Here is a 24,489-nt window from a genome sequence, read left to right as displayed (position 1 = left end):
CTCCCTCCCTCCCAGAGCCTCCTGCACACTGCAGAACAGCTGTTCAGTGGCATACAAGAGGGGCTGGGAGGGAGGGGAAGGAGTGGGTATGGGGCGTGCTCAGGAGAGGGGATGGGAAGAGACAAGGAAGAGGCAGGGCGGAGGTGGAGCGGGGGCAGGAAGAGGCGGGTCGGGGTAGGGCCTTGGGGAAGGGGTGGAGTGGGGGCGGGAATGGGGGCAGAGCATGGGCGGGAAGAGGCAGGGCAGGAGTGGGGGCTTGGTGGAAGGGATGGAGTTGGGGCAGGTCTGAGGCAGGGGTCGAGCACCCCCGGGTAGAGGGGAAGTCAGTGCCTATGGGCAGCTTTATCCAGTTCTGCAGCTTCCTCATGCTCTCTGTCTCCATACATTGATTTCTGCTCTCCCTACCTGAGGCCCTTCAAAAGTATACAGGTGTGACACGTGGGGGTGCTTTTTGGTGAATGTTAATATAGGGCTGGATCTGTCACTATTGTGGTGTCTGTCCCATAAATAGGGGTACATATTTCACCCTAGAGGTATCACTGTGTAACAGAGTCTTCACACCTCGGGAAAGAGAAAGGAAGACCTTCCTAAGAGCTTTTCTATACAAACACTTCGTTTGCATCAAGATGGAGATAATTCTACCTCACACTAGCTTGCCACCCATTAACTGTCCATGTGGACCCCGCTACCATGCATTAAAAGTTTACTAGTACACACTGTTTTACTCCCCTGTTTCAAATCAGGGTAGATCAAAATGTACTAAAAAACTTTTGGTGTGTAGCAGCAGGGTCCACACAGTATGTGGCAAGCCAGTGCAAGACAGATTTACACCCCACCTTGCCATGAACTAAGTGTTCATATAGACAAGCCCCAATAGATGCCTAATAGCTTATACTTAAGGGTTGTTAAGAGATAATGATAGAACAAGTACCCTGAGTAGCTCCCAGGGAGTACCCAAACCAGTTTGAATAGGGTGGTTCAGACTGGGAGAACCTGACCGAGGCTAGGTCTACACTGCAGAGTTAAGTCGACTTAAGTTACATTGATGATCATAATTACATTGCTTCTGCATGTTCACACAATGCTTCTTGTGTCGGCCAAGCACATCCATAGTTGGTGCTCTAGCACTGACAGAGAGAGCAGTGCACCGCGGGTAAGGTATCCCACTCAGCAATTTGCCACCTTCTGCCACTAGGAGTTCTGGGAATGGAACACAGTGCATCATGGGGGCGGGCTCTCCATCCCCTGATGCAGTTTTCTCCATCCCATCATTCCATGGCCTTCCGACCATGTTTCGTGCCATTTTTCAACTGCCCCTGTAAATTGTGCATCTGCCATCTGTCTGAAAGCATGGATCCTACACTGCTCTCCAGTATTGTGGTGAGCATTATGTACACAACATGGCTGATCCTGCAGTATTTCATGAGCTACAATTCTGACAATGAATCTGTGGTGCCTACTCTGCTGTGCGTCATGGAAAGAAGCAATTCAAGATTGATGTTGACATTCATAGAGCAGCTGCACACAGTGTACCGGAGCTGTTGGGCTTGGGAAACAAGCACTGAGTGGTGGGATTGCATTGCTATGCAGGTGTGGGATGATGAGCAGTGGCTGCAGAACTTCGGGATGTTCAAAGCCACTGTCCTGGAACTGTCTGCAGAGCTCGCCCTTGCACTGCAGCACAAAGACACCAAAATGAGAGCTGCCTTCACAGAGGAGAAGCGAGTGGCAATCGCTGTGTGAAAGCTGGCAACTCCAGACTGCTACTGGTCAGTCGTGAATCAGTTTGGAGTTGGGAAGTCACTGTGGGGGTTGCGGTGATGCAAGTGTGCAGGGCCATTAATTGCCTCCTGCTACGAAGGACTGTGATTCTGGGCAATGTGCGGGAAATAGTGGATGGCTTTGCAGCAATGGGATTCTCTAATTGTGGTGGGGCAATAGATGGCACACATATCCCCATTTTGGCCCCAGACCACCTTGTGATGGAGTACATCAACAGAAAAGGCTACTTCTCTATGGTATTGCTGGCGCTGGTGGATCACCAGGGTCTTTTCACTGACATCAAAGTGGGGTGGATAGAGAAGGTGCGTGATGCACACATCTTCAGGAACACTGGCCTGTATAGAGAACTGCAAGCAGGGACTTTCTTTCCAGACCAGAAGATTCCAACAGGGTATGTGGAAATGCAAATAGTGATCCTGGCAGACACATTCTACCCTTTACTTCCATGGCTCATGAAGATAATCGAGGATGCAAGGGTGCATCTCCTGCATGCATGCAGCTTCAGACTGGATCCATATGCTGCTCACCTGTGTCCTGATTTGGTTCCTGCAGAAGAAATTGCCAGTTGGCGTGGCACAGTTTCCTACGGGGGGAGGGGAAGAAACAAAGCAGCTCTGCCGAGGAACCTTCGGGAGAGGATTGCAGAGTACCTCCAAGAAACATTCCTAGAGATCTCTATGGAGGATTCTCGGGACATCCCAGTGTGCATTCACACACTTTTCCACAGGGCCCACACTGCATAGCTGCACAGGGAAATGAGAAGCAGATGCAAACAGTCCTAGAGTTGTTAATTACTATCCCTTATCCCACTTCTACCACGTAATGAAATAAAGGAGAGCTCTACCTCATATAATTGCTCAGTATCAAAGCAAAATGAGTACTTACCAGAGCTCCCCTCTCCTGTTTCAGGCATGCCAGAGCTGGAGTACTAGGACTGGCTAGATCCCTCAAGAGTCAAAAAGAGGTCCTGGCTTGCCACGCCACCGGACGACCCTGTTGCCTGTCCCCCATCCTCCTCCAACTCCACTTCCTCTTCCACCACTTCGTCCACAAGGCTCATGGAGGGGGAGTCGCCACCAAGGATGGCGTGCAGCTTCTTGTAGAAGCAATGATTGGCCTCCCTTACCTTCTGGTGAAGCTCTGACTGCACAGCCTCTTCTCCCCACAGACCCAACAGATCCAACAATACTGGTGTATTCCAGATGGGAGCACGTTTGCTGCGACAAGCTGGCATGGTCATCTGGGAAGATGCTATGTGAACTCTCCACACTGAGCAAACAGGAAATGGAATTTCAAAAATTCCCAGGGCTTTAAAAGGGAGGGTCTTATGCCTGTATACCTGGCTGCAGGGCAGCGGAGTTGAAATTGCTGACCAGAGTAGTCATGATGGGCATTGTGGGATACCTCCTGGAGGCCACTTAGGGCGACATAAGCAAGCACAGTGTCTACACTGACACTGTGTTGCTCAACTTAATTGCAAAAAGCCCTATGCCTCTCATTGAGGGGTTTTATTATGTTGGCAAAACAGGAGAGTTAAGTTAACATTGTGATATGCTGACCTCCACTGTTTTGTCAACAAAAGCTGCCTCAACAAAACTGTGTAGTGTAGACAAGGTCTGAATGTCATACAGACTCACAGAAGGATCTGGGCTTACTAGGAGAATGTAAGTTCGTGCTCTTCTGTTCCTGTAATGTTAGAAGAAACCTAACTTGTACTTCAGCATAATATTAGGGGAAACTAAATTTGCAAGTAGGATATTTGTTATGTAAAAATTCTTTAGGGCTTTGTTCCAAAATAAATAAATACTTTGTTCCAAAATAAAATACTTTGTTTATAAAGGCTATTGGTTACTGTTTTAGTGGTCACAGTTTGATGAAGGGAAGAAATACAAGTACCCAAAACCCAAAAAAGTTGGACCTGCAGATGTTAAGCAGTTGGTACATACAAGGTAGTGTGCCCTGGGCCTGGTCTAATAAAAGTGGAAGAATCATAAGTAGGGCCCTACCAAATTCACGGTCAATTTTATGATCATAGGATTTTAAAAATCATAAATTTCATGATTTCAGTTATTTAAATTTGAATTTTCACAGTGTTGTAATTGTAGGAGTCCTACCCCAAAAGGGAGTTGTGGGGGAGGGGGGTCACAAGGTTACTGTAAGGGGGTTGCAGTACTGCTACCCTTACTTCTGTGCTGCTGGTGGTGGTGGCACTACCTTCATAGCTGGGTGGCCAGGGAGTGGCTGGCCAGGAGCATAGCTCTGAAGGCAGAGCCGCTGCCAGTATCAGGGCAGAAGTAAGGATGACATGGTATGGTATTGCCACCCTAACTTCTGTGCTGCTGCCTTCTGAGCTGAGCCCTTGGTCAGCAGCCACCACTCTCTGGCAGTCCAGCTGTGAAGGCAGCAGTGCAGAAATAAGGGTGGCATGGTGTGGTATTGCCACCCTTACTTCTGCACTGCTACGGCGGGGTGCTGCCTTCAGAGCTGGGCACCCGGTCAACAGCCGCCACCCTCCGGCTGCCCAGCTCTGAAGGCAGTGCAGAAGTAAAGGTGGCAATACCACGACCCCCCCTAAAATAACCTTGTGACCCCCCTGCAACCTCTTCTTGGGTCAGGACCCCCACTTTGAGAAACACTCGTCTCCCCCATGAAGTCTGTATAATATAGGGTAAAAGCACACAAAAGACCAGATTTCACGGGGGAGACCAGATTTCACAGTCTGTGAAGCATTTTTCCTGGCCGTGAATTTGGTTCCACGCTGAGACAGGAAAGAGCAAGAGGTTCAAGACCTAGAGGGGCACATTCAGAGATACCACAAAGGGAACAGAGGTGCAGTAAGTCATGTAACCATGGCAACACAATATGTTGTGAGCCTTAGTACACTAAATCTCTTCAGGAAACATCCCCCCAATGGGATTCTGTTCCTCCACTGAGAAGTGGAAAGGAGATGAGTTGGCTCAGGGTACTGGAATGAGCTCTACTCACATAGCTACAGAGCTAAAAGAGGAGTTCCTAGGGATTGAAGACTTGTGTTTGTCCTATCTAGGACATTGGGTAGGCTATGGTATGAAGGAAGTGATGCCAGAAGCAGGTGATTTAGTTAATTACCCTGGTTGCTGGTGGCTAGTAGGCAGTGGGTGGAACTGTGACACACCTCCTTGACAGTAGCCTTCAAAATTAAGCTAATCTCCAAAATGGAGACAGACTGATATTCCACTGTAACATTGTTATAACTCCATTGTCTTCTGTAGAGCTACACTCACATCTCAATCAGTGTAACCAAGTAAGGAATCAGTCATTAATAAGTCATTTCAAGCCTTTAAAAATCTTCCAGACTCTTCTGACTGTCCTAACTGCCAGTGAATAATGTCCCAAAATGCCTTTCTCCATCTCCTAATGGTCGTGTGAGCTATAACTCACTAATATCTTTCAAATAAACCTCATTTGAAATTTCTAGGACAAGCAATTGTTTGAGATACATTATGGGAAATGTGTTAGAAGAATCTTCAAAAATTAAGACCTATTTATTTCTGAATCTTGTATCTCAAAGCTAGCTTACTGAATCACCTTAAGTTTGGACAAAAAATTTGTCCACTGACAAAGAGTGTATGCAATATAGGTGGGTGGAAGGGTCAAGTGGGTGGCAAAATTAGTTTTATAATGGAATGCAAACATCAAAGGTAACTGTGAAGAGGTTACTCTCTCTCTTTCTCTCTCTCTCACTCTCTCTCCCTCCCCTATTCCTTTTGTACTCTAGCAGTATGTTTAAAAGATAATTTAAATTCATTGTATTCATGGTTTCTGAAAGGCTTATGATACAAGTTCATAATAACAAATCTCAGCTACCATATTATGTCAAAAATATTACACTGAAATGTCGTGTCTCTAATGGTACAAGGAAAATTAACCCAAATAGATAGCATGTTTCCCCTAAAAAAGCAGATTAAAAATACCAAACTGGTAAAGCAGTTCAGTTGTGTAATTGCCTTCAGCAACAGGATTCTTAGTACCACTGCATTTTCCATTCACTAATGGGAGGCAACATGACAGTATTGCTGTACAAAACTATTACATTTAATTACAATGGCTTTACTTTGCCTTTCTTTAACTGGAAAATGTTCATGGCTAAAAATAGAACCATTCCTTTCTGATGCAGATATAACATCTGTAGAAAGTTAACAGGTTGTATACTATTCAGCATTCAGAGGAACATAGGAGTTCATATTTGGAAGGTTCTGACTAGTCAGAACAATGTTGGGTTTTTTTCTCTCTGCCTCTTCTTCCTCACCCCCTTTCCCCCTTTATTTTTAACTAACTGCTATTGACAGATGACATTTCCTCATGTTCAGAAAGGTGTGGTGTTGACCTCATTCAAGTTAAATTCATAGACCGGTAAAATTAGATGACTACTTATTTACCATTTTGCATGCATTTCTCTCTACTGAATAGAGGACAACTCAACCCCTACAAAGAACAGAGACAGATAAAAAAGCAGTGCTCTATTTCCATTCCTATGCACATAGCTAGGTAGGAGGAGATACCTTGTCAGTTCACCCCTTCCCACGCTCTTCAAGTTGACTTACTCTGCCTTCATACACTCCTCAGTGCTGAGCTGCATAACTCTTTTCTCTGCATAACTAAAACAGGTGACTATTTTCAGCTGTTCATAACTCATTTCCCCCTCTCTCTTTTCACTATTCTTTTCCCGAAATGACTGAGACTTTTCGCTGAGCTCTTGCCTTCTATAGTACTTGCTTTCAATGCTGTTGGCACTTATGTCAATTCAAACTGTCATATATCCCTCACATGCTAACAACATTTATGTCATAGTTTCAGGGTAATCACATCTGTATTCCTCCATTCTCCAACAAGAGCACCCACTTAATGGTTTCCAGCTCCCAGTTGTCACCTCTCTTGGGTGGAGACCAGCATCTCATTCCCTTCTGATTAGTGGTTTTAAGGCTGTACAACTCCCTGATCTACATTGCAATATCTCCAGCAAGCCAGTCTTCCTAAAAAGCCAGCACTTGCGTTTTGGTTTCTCCTAGGGCTTTAACCAGTGTATTGACGATAGTTACACATTACTACACAATTCTTTATAAGCAAGCACATTTATTCTTAAGGGACAAGCATTACAGAGAAAACATCAGAAAAACAATAAAAGAACCTACACACATGCTAAAAAGCTTACCAGAGATAACCCCTAACTCCAGCACAGGGCTCTGGTAAGCGTCAGTCCTTCAAATCCCACAACTGGTTTTTCCCTGTGGTTACAAGTTCATATCCGTTGTTTGATGAGTAATCAGAATGAAGGCCCCAAGTCCATTTAAGCTTGGGCTATCTATCCTGATGTCTTTCTTTGTCCGTTGGTCTCTAGAGAATCCATTTTAAACCAGAATATGCAAGTCTTCCCAGGAGGTAGTGGTACATCTCTGGAAGTGTTATAAGCTGAACAATTTGCCTTAATCATCCACTACTGTTTTCACTTCCTGGAGGAACTGTAATAACCCTCCCCTCATGGAGTGCATACAATCCCTGGTCCACAATGATACAAAAACCATTCATACACTCAATGCAATATAGTCTCCCAAAGAGATTGTGGGAAGTTGCCTTGTCTGTCACATTGTCAAACAACTGTACTTATTTAAAAAAAATCTTGTTGAGACAGTATGCCTGATCTTTTCTTACATGCTGTGGTATGCCAGGAAAAGAATGACTTTTGTCTTTTGATGCAGTATAGCCATGGTAGTACAATGTGCAGAAAATAATTCAAAACTCCTCAGGGTAGCTTTGTACCCACAGCTGGTGCTCAGAGATAATAAAAATATGAATATTGTCATCTTAGACAGCAAAAGATGATGTTTTCTGGAATCAATGTAAATATCACTTAGTTCCCCTATTGGCTACCTACTTCTGCAAATTTGTAGTAGTATAAAAAGTCTACTTCTTTAAAAACAAATATATCTTTTTTTTTTTTAAATTGTGCTTGTGCAAGGTGCACTATCAGACTGATAGCCCTGAGGGATGAAGTCTGCTGTTACTCTACCCAACAGGTACATAATGGGTATCAGCAATCAGTGGCAGTATTAAGAGTAAGTAGGGCAGGCAATTGCTTAGGGTGCTAGATTCCAAAGACTGGCAAAATGCTCCCTCTGAAAATCAAGCCCACTGTCCCGTAATCTCTGATAGTACAAGGAGGCATACAGTGCTAGCTATGATCCTGCAACGTAGTAGCAGTCCTCTCCTCCCCAGCCCTTGCCTCAAAGATATGTTGTTGAATGGCATAAGTTTTCTAAAAGTTTTACCCAGAGATGATACTCTTTCACCACCCGAAGAGGGTTTTCTTTCCCCACATTTCTCCGATTTCTGCAAACTATTCTCCAAACACTGTATACCAATACATGTTCAGCACGGTGTCCACAGATTTTCAGTTTTATTTTTATAGATATTTCTATGGGTGGTTTTCACACGCTAGGGAATAGTATACTTACTTCAGGCTGATGGCTCTAGTTGTTTGAAAAGACCCAGGACTCCTGCAGTGCCAGTGGAACTATAGGAAGGGGTTGCCATAGTATCTGTCTTTCTTGAATGCCCACACAACTAGGACTGGAGCTATTAGAATGCAAACTTCTCCACACAACCCTGCTAGTAAAACTCTATCCATTCCTGGAAGAGGCTATCTCTGTGGGTAAAGTGGTAATTTATTCTCCATGCTTTTGTCCTTCCTGCTCAGTTTCCTAACAAGGTTGTCATTTAAGTCTCGATTCAACAAAGCACTTAAGCATTTGCTTAAGTTTAAGCATGTGAGTGGTTCAGTTGACTTCGATGTGATCATTGCATAGGCTTAAAGTTAAGTACGTGCTAAAGTGCTTTGATGAATATGAATTGATTTAAGTAGGTGCATAATATTAAGTATGTGCGTAAGCACATTGCTTGGGATCTTAATGCTACTTGTGATGTGTCCCCTTGTGTACTAGGGAACTTGACTGATACCACCAAATATTTTGCACAGAGCATTAAACACATTTGAAATGGTAGCCATTTTCTGCCACTAATGTAGAAATGATCAACAGGGGCAGGCTCTGAGCCGTTCAGTCGTTCAGGACTATTTCAAAAACATTTTAGAATCTCCAAAAGGGAGATGCTCACGTGTTGAAGATGTTATGTTGATAGGAATGTTCTGGTTGCTCAATGTTTTTTCAGAGTATTCCTACAACTTTTTGTTCTGCAGCTATTATGCAATTATACAAATTATACATAAAAGCATACCCCTGCACTTTTTATAAGAATTCGTTTTGTTTGAAAAATGTATGTTCTTTCCGCCACAAATTACCGTAAGTCAACTTGCAAAATTTAAATTAATTTGTATTATAAATGTTAATCAGATAACTGTAACCTTTTGGTCTTTTACATAGTTTAAGATATTTAGGAATGCTTTCTTGATTTTCTTGAAACCTCCCTTCTGTGCAGACACAGAAAGGATTATTTTGTTTTGATTTTTTTTTCAATTTACAAGATCATAGAAGCCTACGCAAATATTAGAATCCAGCTAATTTTGTGTGCATATTTTGTGCAAATAGCGTCAAAGAGTCTAAGCCCAGAAGGGACCACTAGATCATCTAGCCCAGGGGTCAGCAACCTTTCAAAGAAGAAGAGCCATTTTTTTGTCTTTTACCAAAATATTTTGAGAGCTGCATCACACGCAAAGCTACTTGTACACATACACAAAGATAGCAGGTATACAGCAGATGACAAACAAATTCTGACTTAAATAAACAAAATAGGTGATGGAATAAACTGACCTCTGGTAGGGAGTTTGGTGCAGGAGGGAGCTCTGAGCTGGTGCAGGGGATTGGGGTGCAGGAGAGGGTGAGGGATGTGGGATCTGAGATGGAGTTTGGTGCAGGAGGGGGCTCCGGGTTGGGGCAGGGGATTGGGGTGCAGGAGGAGGTGCAGGGTCTAGGAGGGAGTTTGGGCGCAGGAGGGGATTCTGACCTGGGACAGGGGGTTGGGGTGCAGGAGGGGGTGCGAGGTGCAGGCTCTGGCCAGGAGGCGCTTACCACAGGCAGCTCCCGGCCGGTGGCACAGCAGGGCTCAGGCAGGCTGCCTGACCACCTGCCATGGCCCACACTGCTCCCGGAAGCAGCTGGCTGCTGGCAAGTCTCTGCATGCCCCTTGGGGGAGAGTGGGCAGCGGGTCTCTGTGCGCTGCCCATGCCCGCAAGCACAGCCCCCGCAGCTCTGGCCAATGGGAGCTGTGAGGATGGTGCTGGGGGTGGGGGCAGCAGCTGGCCGCTTCCGGGAGCAGCGTGGGGCCATAGCAGGCAGGCAGCCTGCAAAGAGCCGCATGCGGCTCCGGAGCTGCAGGTTGCCAACCTCTGATCTAGTCTGACCTCCTGTATGTCACAGGCCACCAGCATCACCTAGCACCTACACACTAAACCCAATGCCTGAAATTAGACCAAAGTATTACAGCCCACAGGAGACTAGACTGTTATGTGCCATAGGCAGAGAAAAGCAGGAACCAAGGTGCACCAGTGTGCATGACTTTTTTCCTATGACATTTGGCCCATAGAGTTCTGTGAAAGGCAAATCATTTTTGATTGGTTAATAAATTATATCTAAGACTGGACAATAAAACAAAGAGTTCTGTTTTATCCTCAAATCTGTGTTTACACAACCTAAATGATGGAACTTAATATCCTTCTGTATATAGGTATTCAGTATTGAAATCTGCATCTAGTATGTTTGAATTGCTTTATCTCCACACCAAATAATTCCCTTCACCATTGTGGGTGGGATGGCCAAGCTGTTCTTGTGATATTTCAGCCATCTTGCCTGGTCCTGAACAGAATTATATTTCATCCACTTCTTCTACTTTTGGATTTGATCTTGTTTGAAGTTACTTGAATCCAGAGGTTTGATTCAAGCCCATCTCCATTGTTGAACAATATATGTTCTCAGAATTTGCTCTCCTGACTTTGGTCAACCTATGGCCTTGCCCTTTATTACACTGTAGGTCTCATATATTTATGGCTATACTTTATTCCGATATTTATTCTTCCTTACATTTTTAAACTCAGAATGCATCTCTAAGATACACTTCTAAGATCCGTCATCCTCTTCCTGTCCACACAGACAAAATTCTCTTCCAGGCCCTTAGCTCAAATCTCAACTTTTGTAACCCCTTTCTTTCTGGTCTTTCTGACATTCATATCAGTCTTTTCAAAATGTAGCTATTCACACCATCCCCTCTGCCAGTAACTCTGAAGACATCACCCCCTCTTTGAATCTCTCCACATCAAGTTCAAACTCCTTGACCTCATCTCTAGGGACCTTGACATATTTGTATTTTTTGCTGCTTGCCCACTCTTGCTTCTTATCTCTCTCCTTCTCTCCACAAAGGGTGCTACCTTCATCTCTCTGTCTGTCACCTTCTCACGTAAACACCTTCTTCCATGCTGCCTCTTAGCACTGAATTGGTCCATGAGGTGACTTCATTCTCCTCATTCAGATCTGTTCTCATGACCTACCTCTACCGTGAGGCCTATAAGAAATTGGCAAATAAATGATCACGAGGTTCAGAGGGAGATGGGGTTATTGATTCAGTCTTTATTATTTCTAATAACAGAAAATACAAATGTATTTAAATTATATATATTCTTCTCCTACCACCTTTTGTATGCCACTTTCCTTCTTAGACTATTAGGGGCAGAGACTGTCTTCATGTCTGTCTAGCACAATGGGGCCCTGATCATAATTAGGATCTTTGGGCACTACTGCAATATAAGTATGAAATAACAAAAATAGATGTTTATGAATTGATAACCCCAAGTATTATTTGAAGTCAGCTGTGTTATTGCTTTATGCTACTTTGCTTCCCTGGCTTTTTCACATTGCCATTTTAAGCTTGGAACACGCAGACTGTTGGGACTTTAACATCCAGATTCACATGGAAAGTTATTTGCTCTGTTTAGCATTGTGAAGTGATGCTTTAAAGAATTTTATGTGCTTCAGTGCTAATTTTACCTTATGACCATATGAAGGTTGCTTTAAAAATGTAAGATGTAATGAGAAAAGTGTGGTCTGATCACAGGACTGGGAGAAACAACCTCCCTCAGTGGCACAAGAAAAGTTATCCAGCTGTTCTGCCTCAATTTCCCCATCTGGAAAATGAGAATATTTGCTTACCTAAGGGGTATTCTGTGGTTAATGTTAGGTAATGTTTGTAAAGGGCTTTGAAAAGAGAGTGCTAATAATAATGGCAATAGTACTTAGCTCTTATATAGCAGCTTTCATTCATAAGTTCTCATCTTATCAATAAGATTGTTTTATATTGATCAATAAGAGACAGCAGAAACAATATTATGGGGAAATGTTATTGAACTGTGGATCTCACATGAAACCCTTCCAACAATTCACAGTAGTATTTATGCATAGTCACTTTGTTTAGGCAGCCCACATTTCATGGTTCACGTAATCAAGCCTCAGAGGGCTGTGCTTCTACAGTCTGGATTCACGAGACAGACTTCTCCGAAAAGATGTGGGACTAAGGACTCTAACAAAAGCCCCACAGTAGAGTGGAGCAAGTCGCAATTGTAGCCCATGCAAATTATGCTATGCATATTCTGCTGCCTATGTTTCTCAAGAGCATAGCCATTGACCTGTGTGTAGGATTTCCAGATACAGACTGATTAAAACTGTGGCAGGCCTTCACTCATTAAGAGGAAGCACTGATACCTGATATAATGATCTGACCAATAGTGACTGGACACTATGCCTTCCAAACAAATGCAGGCAGTCAAAAGCCCATGTACTGTGTGTTTATCAACCGTGACTGTTGAGGGCAGGATTCAGAGCTGTTGAATAGTATCCAAATGGCTATTCATCCTGAGTATATTTACATGTAGTTGATGGAATATATTGTCTCTAATTTATTTCTTTTCTGAGCTGGATGGATTTTCAAAAATAAAGCCTAGCATCTGTGGCAATGTAAATTAAGTTCATGCCCCATTTGAACTGGGTAAGTGGGTGGAAAGAGACAGGAGAAGCATTACTGGAATTTCATCTCTCTGCTCCAGGCATACCAAGCTTTCCACTCCCATCTGAGCCCCTTAGCCAGTATTCTGGACCCCATTTTATGCTCTCCGTGTATGAACACAAGAGTTGCACCTCATTTCATTGCAGTAGTCATTGAAGAGTTAGTGTCAGGTCAGAGTTTTATGTAAAATGTAGGTATTTACATAATTAGAATACACATTTAGGGGCCAATAAGCATGAGAATGTAACCATGTTTGACATACTGTAGAGCCCTGAAGGCTTTAGAAACTTACATTTGCAGTATCGGAATAATGTAGTTGTCATAAGTTGATGTTACCCTTTCTGTATCTATGTATATAGTCCTGACAATATAAACCATGGATTGCCATATGCTGAATGCCACACACTGAGACATTAACATTTATCCAAATTGCTTTGGTTCTTCTTTATAAAACAAATTTCGATAACAACACATCCTGATATTAGGCCCCTGTAGTGGGGTTTCAGATTATGATAAAGTATAATTGTTCCCATGCCAGCAGTGTAGTGAGAACTGTATAGAGTTTTAGGATGAACATATTTTTAAAATTATATGCAGCGTTGTTGTAGTCATGTTGGTCCCAGGATATGAGTGAGACAAAGTGGGTTAGGTAATATCTTTTATTGAACCACATTCTATTGGTGAAAGAGGCACAGAGCTCTTTGTAAGCTCGAAAGCTTGTCTCTCTCACCAACAGAAGCTGATCCAATAAAAGATATTACCTCATCTCACCTACCAAGTCTCTCTAATCTTTTAAAATTTTAAAATTAGTTTTTTGTTACTTTTCCTACTGTCATAACATGAAGAGCAATTTGGATTCAGGGTTTTGTTTCTGGTACTGTTTTTTTTTGGGGGGGGGTATTGTATACCACTAATCAGGAAATTATTTTATTTGTTTATTAAATAAACAAACATAAAGAATGAAGAATACAAACCCCCCAGCTCATTTAAAACTTAAGAGCCAAGAAAGTATTTTAACAAACTCCCTTCTCTCTCTCTCTCTTTGTGCACAATGGTTTTAAAAAAAAACCTCTTGCTTGAGAACTCTTTCAAATGTCTTTGGTAGGAAAAGAGAGAAAATTGGCTTACATGGTATATTTTAGGTTTGATTATTAATTGTTGATTCTGTGCCTTGGTAAAGACAAAACAAGATCAACGAACACTAAGGGGGGTAAGAAAAGAATATCAGACGATCGGGCAATGGAGCTTTTGGTGTTAGTGCTTCCGGTTCAATTGCTGAAAGACCCAGGCACTGCACATTGCACAATACACAGTTTACCCTCTCCTGGACCTAGCCTTCCCCCTCTGACTCTGACAAACGTTTGATTGGATTGTATGAGAGAAAGGTTGGGTTTGTTGTGTACTTGTTTTTTTTTGCAAACTCTGTCTGTCTGGGATTCGACTTTTCCTTGCTAAACTGGTCACAAGCAAATGTTTGCAGGCTTATATTTAATGTGGCTGGTTAAGCTGGACAATAAACCAATTTAAGGCAAAAAGAGAGTTACAAAAGAGGTATAACCAAAGAGGGGGGGATAGGATAGCAGAAATTGTAGGCTCACATTTCAGTTGCTCAGGGCACAACCATGGAGATGGTGATGCCATCTGTTTCCCTTTCCTTATTTGGTCTGGCTAGGATATTTTTTCTGATTCAGGAAGAAGAAAGCTCACTGGTGTGGGGCCCAATGGATGCCCAAAACTGAATAAATTGCCAAGCTATGTACAAAACAGAAATATTCAGCTGGGGGCAGAAACTGTTTCCCACCAATGTTTAATGAAAACAAATTCCCAGTGGTCCATATGTTAGATGGACACCTTCTCTTATCTCAAGAATATTCTGGTCTGTTGCTATAACTACTTTGTAACCTCCTCAGAATAACATAATAAACAACTAATTTAGTCCATGGAAACTCAGCTCACCCCATTTCTTTGATTCCATTCTGTGCTTTCTTTCAACAACAATTTTACATAGCAGGCAGAGAGGGTTCAAATGACCTTCCACCCAGAGATTTCAGCCAAAGATAGTGTTCAGAGCAACAGTTCAGATGTCTCATTTTCTCCATGATTTGGTTTTGCTAGCGATGGTATTACAGAGAAGGTTAGGGTATGGCAGATGATTTTAAACAAATAAAATCAATAAACTGTACTCACTTGTACTATGAAACGTAAATGATGGTATTGTGTATGTAGGATGACATTTTATCCCTTGATATTGTACAATACTCCTGAATTTTTGGGGTTGTGCTCTACCTTGCTCTGATAACGCTTACTAATGTGGGAGAGTAAGCTCAGGAATTTCTTCAAGGTTCATCTTTGGTATTCGTTGTGACTTTGTATAGAATGAAATTTCCATTTTGACAATCTACCTTACGGTTGATGTGATGGCAGCAGACATCTTAAGCCTGTGTGCAATGTTGGAAAAGAACACAATCAAGTAGCATTTCTGTTGCTGACATGCAGCTGGTGTGTTTTCTTTGTAGGAGAGTCTATTTCAGTTTCAAATTTAACCCGTTTCAGTGTTTCCGTTGGGAATGAGAGTGTTTGGGTTCCACAGAGGTAGGCAGAGGAACGGCCTTCACACGATGTGGATACTGCAGGGAAATGATTCAAGAGCCCTGCAGTGAGCCAGGCGCTTTGTGGGTTGCCATCTCCTTCCCCTGGGAGCACAGCTGTTAGGCAGCCATTGACTTCCCCTTTTCACCTACATGGGGAGGCAGGTGTAGAGCAGGAATTAATGCAGTTTACAGTAGGACTAAGCCACTTGTGGAGATATATATCTACCATCCCCATGTTTAAAGGGGAGGATACCAAAGAATAACTCTTTCTTCAGCCGTTTCCCCTCCTTAGCTACACAACCCCATTTCCATGCACTTGGGATAGAGGATCTTCCATCGAATTGGAGAAAAGGCCACTGAGATTCATATTCTTTTCTGGGAACTAGGAACGTATTATTTGTACTTTATACCCGTTGTATTCCATTTTTAATGTTCTGAGAGAGAGAGAGAGAGAGGTATGAGCAAGCTTTAATTTAGCCCTTGTTAACTAAATAATTTTACTAACATGGCTGGTTTTCTATTCACATCTGGACACAACTCAATTTCTGATCAGATGCATTTTGTACTCTTACTAAGATTGTTATAGTTGCTGTTTAGTTGTATTAATTATATTTTATGTTCCTGCTGGGTCCATGACCACAAATATTAATGATGGCATTTTGCTTGGTTTGTGCATACAAAAATAAGAGCTTCTGCCTCCAGGTTTGTGTTTATTTTTCTTCTTGGGAGTATTTATGAATGGACTATGATCACTGACGTCTCATTTAGTCTTCAGCTTGCTTGAAGCCTTCAATTTAAACTACAAAAATATGCTCCCTGAAAAAAAGCACATGGCATGGGTACAACTAGGCCCTACTGTAATCTGTCTTCATAGTCATGTAGAATTGTACCTCAGCTCCTCACGACAGTTTTCAGGCTTATCTGATTTTTCTGTGTAGATTTTAGAAAGAGGGTAAAATTCAGCTTTATACAGAAATGTATATACAACCTTAACTATCTCTACCACCTCTCCATACTGTATCTCATGAGTAGCATGTTTGAATAGTTTCTCTACATCAAATCCAAATAACTGTACAAAATCTATGATATTTGAGAGATACAATAAGTTTTCAGTCACCAATTAGACGATGATAAGTAATTTTATCTAGAATTTTGTGAATGAATAGTCTCTATTCCTTCCATCCTCTCTCGCTCCAATTTGTGAGCCTTCACAGATTACTTTCTCACACACTGGTTGACATGAATAGGATATAAGTACTGCTGTACTATGGAGATACGCACATGCATGAATAGTTAAATGCATTCCTTCCATAAGATTATTCATTTGGTCATATAAACAGATTTCAAATCTACTGTTGATATAACTAAATGATCATTTGGTTGCTCCGACTCCTAGTAGAACAATAGACCAATTGGGACCAAAAAGCACTGTTACATGAACACTAGATGCCATCTAACTATAAAGAACAGTATAGCATCAGCAAGGGTCATTCCATTTTGGTGCAGAAACATCATTTGCAGGCGGTAATGTTTAGTGGTAAATTTCTATCGGCTACAGAAATATTAGACACAGATTTTTCTACCTCTTCAAGTTTGAAATCCTGGTGCCATTGAAGTTAATGGCAATACTCCCATTGACTTCAGCAAGGTGAGGATTTCACCATCTGTGTCTATATTACCAAGGTGCACGTGTCCTGAGATGCTTTCAGATCTCAAAGTAGAAGATAACAAGCTTATATGAATCTCAGACTGCTCTGTCTGACTGCTTGGATTTATGGGGGCAGAAGTTGCAAATGAACCAGAAGTGAATTGAAGTGGAACCCCATATGTGAATCATTTTCTCATGTCCTTTTCTCATTTACCCTACTTTGACTCATTGAGGAAAAACTTTTTTCAGTCCTCGCTGAGCAGTGGCTTATTTCTATGACTGAACAAAATAGAATAGGAACTGGTGGAAATACACAAGGGGATTGCATTTGTTTGACATCAAAATATTTGCCCTATGCTTTTGCCTACCTCTCATAAGATTCTTGTGACTTACTTGGTTGTTCCAGTCCAGTGTTTTTGAGACTGTAGAAATGCTTTTTCTTCTCTTTTTCTTTTACTCCTGTAATAGACTTTTAAGAGACATAGCAATGGTATTACTACATGCTGATCTAAAGTGTGATAGATCTGTGAATGCAGATGTCCACCAGACTCAAGGAGAAAGTCTGAACTGAGCATTTCTAGAAAACATAACTGCCACAAATATATGTTATTTCTGTCACTTAGTTCAGGTAGCTCCATCTTTTTTACTTTTTCAGTTTCTACACTGAAATGTATTTGATAAGTGTTTTTACAGAGGAACAGAGATACCAGAATAGATCAGTTGTCTATCTAGTCAACTATCTTGACTGATGGATGGATTCTTTATCCTCTGAAGATCACTTTCCTGTCAGAGGAACAATTAATTACAGCAGAACAGTAAATTATGTGGTCCTTTCTAAGCCCAGGACAAGCAAATATTCCTTCCTCAACTCCAGTGAATGTTGATTATAAAACAGACTGACAGGAGTGAAGCGTTCTGTGTATATATACCTTCCATTTATTTCATTTCTATTGAATATGTTAAAACTACAGTGTAACCCAGACCCAAGTAAGTGGGAAGGTTGGTGAATGGAAATTTTGCACCAAGAAATACACATGGGCAGCAGGTACGGTGCTAGCCATCACCGATGTATTATTTACTCAGGGAGTAATATTTGATATAGAAGGATGCTCTCATGTTTAAAGAACTAGACTGAGACAACAGAGACTTGGATTCTATTTCCAGCTTTACCATAGAGTTTCTGTGTGACCTAGCGTAAGGAAATCTCTCTGCCTCATTTTCCCATCTGTAAAATATACTTCCCTACCTGTGACCTAACATCACTAGTATATGAGGTGCTCGGATCTTAGGTAATGAGTGCTACAGAAAAACAAAAAAGCATTTTTTTCTGTGGAAATATGGAGAAATAACTGCCATTGCAGATACTACTGGGTGGTAAAGTTTGTGTACGCTTTGAACTTTTAATGTGTTGACTTTTGGACTCTGACCTGATGTTGGGAGATCTATACCTAAGAATAACAGTAGTCTGTATGTTCAAATAAGCTGCTTAAGATATACTATAATGCAAACAGGGGGACACAAATATAATAAATAAATAAAATAGGTTTTGCAATAAGTTAATTAAGGCCTAGTAAGGTACAGTGGTTAGTATGAGGCCTAGCAAGGCCTTGCAGGTAGCATAAGTACTTGACCTAGTGTTATAAGGCTTATAGGAGCTTTTGAAATATGTAGCTTGTGATAAACAAGTACATCACAGATGTATAGATTGTGGGGGGATTTTTAATATGTATAATCATGAGGTTAACCACATTGATGTACAAGAAAAATTGGGAAAGGTATCAATGCACTTGGCTTGTGTCAATAATCAAAACCCCAATTATAGTTTCCCAGACAGCCATACGTGAACTGAAGGCCAGAAAACAATCTAAATGTGGTCACTGAACATGTTTTGGTGTTCAGGGAAAGGAGGTATAAGAGAAGATGTAAATCCAACCTTTAGTTGGTACATCAGGGATGGTAGCATAGTAGTAGCCTTAGTACTGTGAAGCCTACTTACGGTGTTCTCCATTTGCTTTTCTTCCCATCTTTATTTCTAAGGGTCTCCATAAGGTTATGAGTATTCAGTGTGTAGGGGGTTGCTTTGTTATATTTATCTTGCTTTATTATATTTTTGTATGATTGCAATTATATTTGCTTGCTTGTATCTGTGTATTGTTTCTGTGTGTGCCCATCAATCTCATCATTAATAATCTTATGTAGCTACCTGAGCAAAGAGCCTGCTGTTAGTGACTGGTGCAATTTGCACTCTAAACTTTTCAAAGGCTACAACTGGCAGTTACTGCATGTGTGGAAATTGAGAAGTGATGCAATAAGAAATGAGATTGGATGCATTTTTACTTATGGAATTCTGTGGTGGAGGTTAAAATGCCAAAGATAAAACTGGTGTTGCAGGGCGTGTGTGGTGTTTTTGTTGGTTTGTTTTTCTTTTCTCCTCCCCTGCCACCCTTTTTGAAAGTAACTTAGGACGAAAGGCCATGACAGCGTCAGAGGCAGCAGTGATAGTGACCTGAGGAACGGAAGAGGCAACGAAGGTGACTGGATGTGGAAGCTGTAGGATGTACATTATTCTGGACAGGGTATCTAAAAGGTGCTTTGTTTGTATGAAGAGCCACCTGATAGGAAGAGAAGATCTGAGGTGTGGGGATGCAGCTAAAAATTGCAGTTGAATTTTGAAGGGGATTCAAACAGATGTAAGGAAGGAGAAAGGAGTCTTGAGAGAAACCTCAAGATTTGCAGATGAATGCTGGACCAGCGAACAGTGAGGGTAGACTTCTGGATGAAGAAAGTAGCTAATATTGAGGAGGAGGAAAATCATGTAAAAGAGGATACAGCACTGGAGAAAGGAAAAACAGAGGGTAGGAGAAGGGACAACAAGAGGAAAAAAGTGCCTATACCAATGACACTAGCAGTCAGGTAGGCAATACTGGCAGTAGAATGACTATACCTAATCAGGTGAGGTATCTGGGCAAAGCCAAGCGGAAACAACTAACATTTCTGTACACCAATGCAAGAAGCCTGCATAACAAAACTAGAACTAGAACTACTGGTGCAGGAAGTGAGGCTCCACTGGGGGGATAGTGCTTGGGTTCTGCTATAGACTTCCAGGATCCAATTTGGATAGGTTTAGAGACCTCTTTAATGTTTGTAATAAAATAAATACTACTAGGAATTGTGTGATTATGGGAGACTTAAATTTCCCAGATATAGATTGGAGGACAAGTGCTTCTAATAATGGTAGGGGCCAGATATTCCAGGATGTGACAGTTTTCTTCACCAAATAGTCACTGAACCAAGCAGAAGTGATGCCATTTTAGATTTATTATTGTAAGTAGCCAGGACCTCATAGAAGAACTGGTTGCAGAGGACAACCTTGGTTTGAGTGATCATGAGTTAATTCATTTTTACACTAAATGGAAGGATAAAAATAGATCTGCAACAAAGGTCTTTGATTTCGAAAGGGCAAACTTAAAAAAAAATAAGGGAATTAGGGGAGTGTACAGGACTGAAGAACTCAAGGATCTGAATGTGTGGAGGATGCTTGGAATTACTTTAACTCAAAGTTGTGGAAATTATCTAATGCCTGCATCCTAAGGAAGGGGAAAAAAACTCATAAGGAAGGGTTGCAGACCTAACTGGATAAACAAGCATCTCAACCAGGTTCTTAAGAGAAACTGAAAAGCCTCCAAGGAATAGAAGAAGGGATGGATCATCAAGGAAAGCTACTTCTTGGAGGTCAGAAAGTGCAGAGAAAAGTGAGAACTGTTAAAAGCCAAGCAGAGTTGGTCCTTCTAAAGGAAATTAAAACCAATAGTAACAAGGCTCGTTAGCCATATAAATAAAAGAAAACAAGGAGGGTGGAACCACTAAGCATTGAGGATGGGGTGGAGATTAACGATAATCTAGGTATAGACCAACACCTAAACAAATACTTTGCCTCAGTTTTTAATAAAGGTAATGAGGAGTTTGGCGGCAGTGGGAGGGTGGCTAATGGGAACAAGGATATGAACGTAGAAATTACTGCATTCAGGGAGAAAACCAAACTCAAACTGTTTAATGGGATGAAATCGGATGGCCCAGATAATTGCTATCCAGGGAATATTAAAGGAAGTAACACATAAAATTGCAAGCCCAATTGCAAGGATTATTAATGGATCCGTAAACATGGGAGTCATACCCTATGACTCGAGAACTGCAAATACCTATATCTAAGAAAGGAAAAACAGTGATCCGGGAAACTACAGGCCTGCTAGTTTGATCTCAACTGTATGCAAATTTTGAAAGACAGAGTAGTTAAAATAATAAAGGTAAAGGGTAATTGGGATAAAATACCACATGGTTTTACAAAAGGTAGATCATGCCGGACCAACCTGATCTCTTTGAGAAGATAGTTGATTTTCTAGACAAAGGAAATGCAGTAGATCTAATATACCTGGATTTCTGTAAAGCATTTGATACAATTCCACATGGGAAATTATTAGTTAAATCAGAGAAGACAGGGATTAATACGAGAATTGAAAGGGGAGGGGGGGGGGCAAAAAACCTAACTGCTTGGTAATTTTATGGAGTTTATATAGTGAGTGCAATCAGCAAATATCTCCCATGACCAGGGATGGGAAGGGCTCTGATGGGGAGGGCTCTGAGTCACTACAGAGAATTCTTTCCCAGGTATCTGGCTTGTGGGTCTTCCCATATGCTCAGGGTCTAACTGATCACCATATTTGGGGTTGGAAAGGAATTTTTCCAGAGTAAGATTGGCAGAGACCCTAGGGGTTTTTTTTTTTTTTCACTTTCCTCTGCAGCATGGGGCACTGTTCAGTTGCTGGTTTGAACTACAGTGATAGATTTTCTGTAACTTGAAGCAGGAGCGGCGCCAAGGTTTTTGCCGCCCTAGGCGGCAGCGCTCCTCCTCTGAGCATTCGGCGGCGGGGGTCCTTCCGTTCCGCATCTTCGGGGCACTTCAGCGGCGAGTCCCGGAGCGAATAAAGAACCCACCACCGAATTTCCGCCAAAGACCTGGAGTGGAAGGACCCCTGCCGCCGAATTTCCACCGAGGACGGCAAAATGCCGCCCCCTAAATCCTGCCGCCCTAGACAATCGCCTAGGGTCGCCTAGTGGAAGCGCCGGCCCTGACTTGAAGTCTTTAAATCAAAATATGAGGCTATTACAGTAGTGAGTGGGTGAAGTTCTGTGGCCTGCAATGTGCGGGAGGCCAGACTAAATGATCATGATATTCCCTTCTGGCCTTTAAGTCTATGAGTTTATGAACAACACGTTATATCTGTATAGTGAATTGTAGTCCCTTCAGTGAAAGTTTTGGGGTTGTTGGATTTTTTACATTTGGTTCTCTAATGTTCAGAGATAGAATCAATAGCTTTGAAGGAGATTTTCATAGATTACATAGGCATTTACAACATAGAAACATTGTACAGTATCTGTAGTATGCAAATAGATCTTTCTGTCATATTACAAAATGACTGCATAATTGTACTCAGGAGAGGCCCAGAATTGGAATACTTTATTAAGGGTGCTGTGGGTCAGGACTGAAGTTCATTGGAAGACCCTATGGGTGAACTTTCACAGCACACTATGGCTGTCAAAAGTCAGTGTTATACAGGCCTTTTCAATGCCAATTGAAGACCATGGAATGTCTTTTGATTGACTTCAATGGGCAGTGGATCAGGTCCACTGTTGTTTACTTTGTCATGTTAAGAAAAGTGAAAAGAAGAGGGGGAAGGGAAGTAAATTCAGATTAGACAGTTAATAATCCATATTGATAGAAAATGTAGAAATGGTGCCCTAACCTTGTTACTTAAAGTCATGAAGATATTTAGTTCATTAGTCATCTTGTGTCCAAGTCCTATAGAGCCAAAATGTTTTTCTCTTGATAGATGTGAGGTACTATACTGCAAAGTCATGAGCAAGTCACTCAGGGTCAGATTGAGAGATCTCAAAAGACAGAAGTTTCAACACGAAGAAGACACATAAGTTACTTATAAACAGTAATAGTAAAAAACGTAATAAATTCTGTTGATTTCATTCATCCAAGGGATACTGTATTTATCAATTCTATATTTTAATTGCTTTAACTCACAATATTCAGATTATTGAATTGAAATAGGTGGTTTATTAATTACTTTGAAATGGCCAATTAAATGTTAATATTTCTGAACAAATAAACTTATCTTGATATATTTTTCAATATCAGCTTCAGAAGGAATTGTCTTTTTAAAATGTTTTGTTCATAATAACATATTCTTTAAAATAACATATATTCACATACATGTACCTACACACACACACACACACATGCACACACAAACACACACAAACCTATGCATCCTCAAAACAGCAAAACACAGATTAATCCTAATCAAACCATTATGGAAAAATTCCCATTGACTGCAAAAGGATTTGGATCTCACTCTACATACACAAAATATAACTAAAGGGTGGCAGTAATAATAATAATACCTAACTCTTAATTTTTATTTTCAGTGATTCACAGTTGGTTATGTCATCCCTACTCTTATATGAAGAGCCAGGAAGGATAAAACAAGTAATTACTGCCACTGATTTTCTGTCCTTTTTATACTACTGTGTTTTGTTATTTGTGTTAGGTGTAAAGAGAGAAGGAAGATTTTTTATTGGCATTAGTTTCAGGTGACCTACATAACTCACTCATGAGTAGTGAAGCCACAAGTATTGTGAGGTCAACCCAATCTCATGCCAATAAAATAGTGTACAGCACCACCACATATCTTATTAATGCCACTAAGTTAGAAAAAGCTGTTATAACGATTTGATACTGTTGTTCAAATCCTCCTGTAGGAAAACTGTTTTGCTTTAGATACTATTGATGACAGTAGTAAAAGCAAACCAGCTGTAGGAGAAAGTGTGAATACTAATACATTTTCGAAGACTCTAAAAATGTTCTGAAATCATTTTTTACAATTTAAAATAATCTAAAATAGATTATGATGAGCTAGATGTAACAGGGGAAAATAAACCATTTTAGAGATAGGTGCTCTCATTTTTAAAAAATAGCAACCATGGGAAACTTGCTTGACAGGATAAAGATCCTAGAAATAGTGCCAATAGGGTTCGATTGGTGGAAAGAGTGCAGGAGAGAGATATTCATCTGATGTAGAAAATGTGTTTATTCCATGTTTACGGTCATACTTATGATATGTTGCATATAAGCTTGTACAGCACCTAGCACAATGGGGCCCTGATCCATGACTAGAGATCCTAGGCACTAAGGTCATACAGTCAATGTATAATAATATATTAAATACACATACAAGCTGTCCTTATGGCATGTGGGGTGTTTCTTGGCTAACACTGACACTGCAGCAGATTGTGAAGAGTCTGCAACTTGATTAATGTGATTTTTTCCCTCCAGTTTTAGTTTAGGATTTTAGTTGTAGT

General features: G+C 41.2%; 1 protein-coding gene across 2 annotated transcripts in view; it reads left to right on the top strand.

Annotated features, from left to right (window-relative positions):
* LOC112115948 (gamma-aminobutyric acid receptor subunit beta-3) overlaps positions 1-24,489 on the top strand; it is a 153,083-nt gene that overhangs the window by 69,403 nt on the left and 59,191 nt on the right. The window lies entirely within an intron of this gene.

The sequence above is a fragment of the Terrapene carolina genome, unplaced genomic scaffold (assembly GCF_002925995.2).
Source record: "Terrapene carolina triunguis isolate 2854851 unplaced genomic scaffold, T_m_triunguis-2.0 Scaffold25, whole genome shotgun sequence".
Lineage (NCBI taxonomy): Eukaryota > Metazoa > Chordata > Testudines > Emydidae > Terrapene > Terrapene triunguis.
Note: the sequence above shows the minus strand (reverse complement) of the source record. Positions and strands in the feature narration are given on the sequence as shown.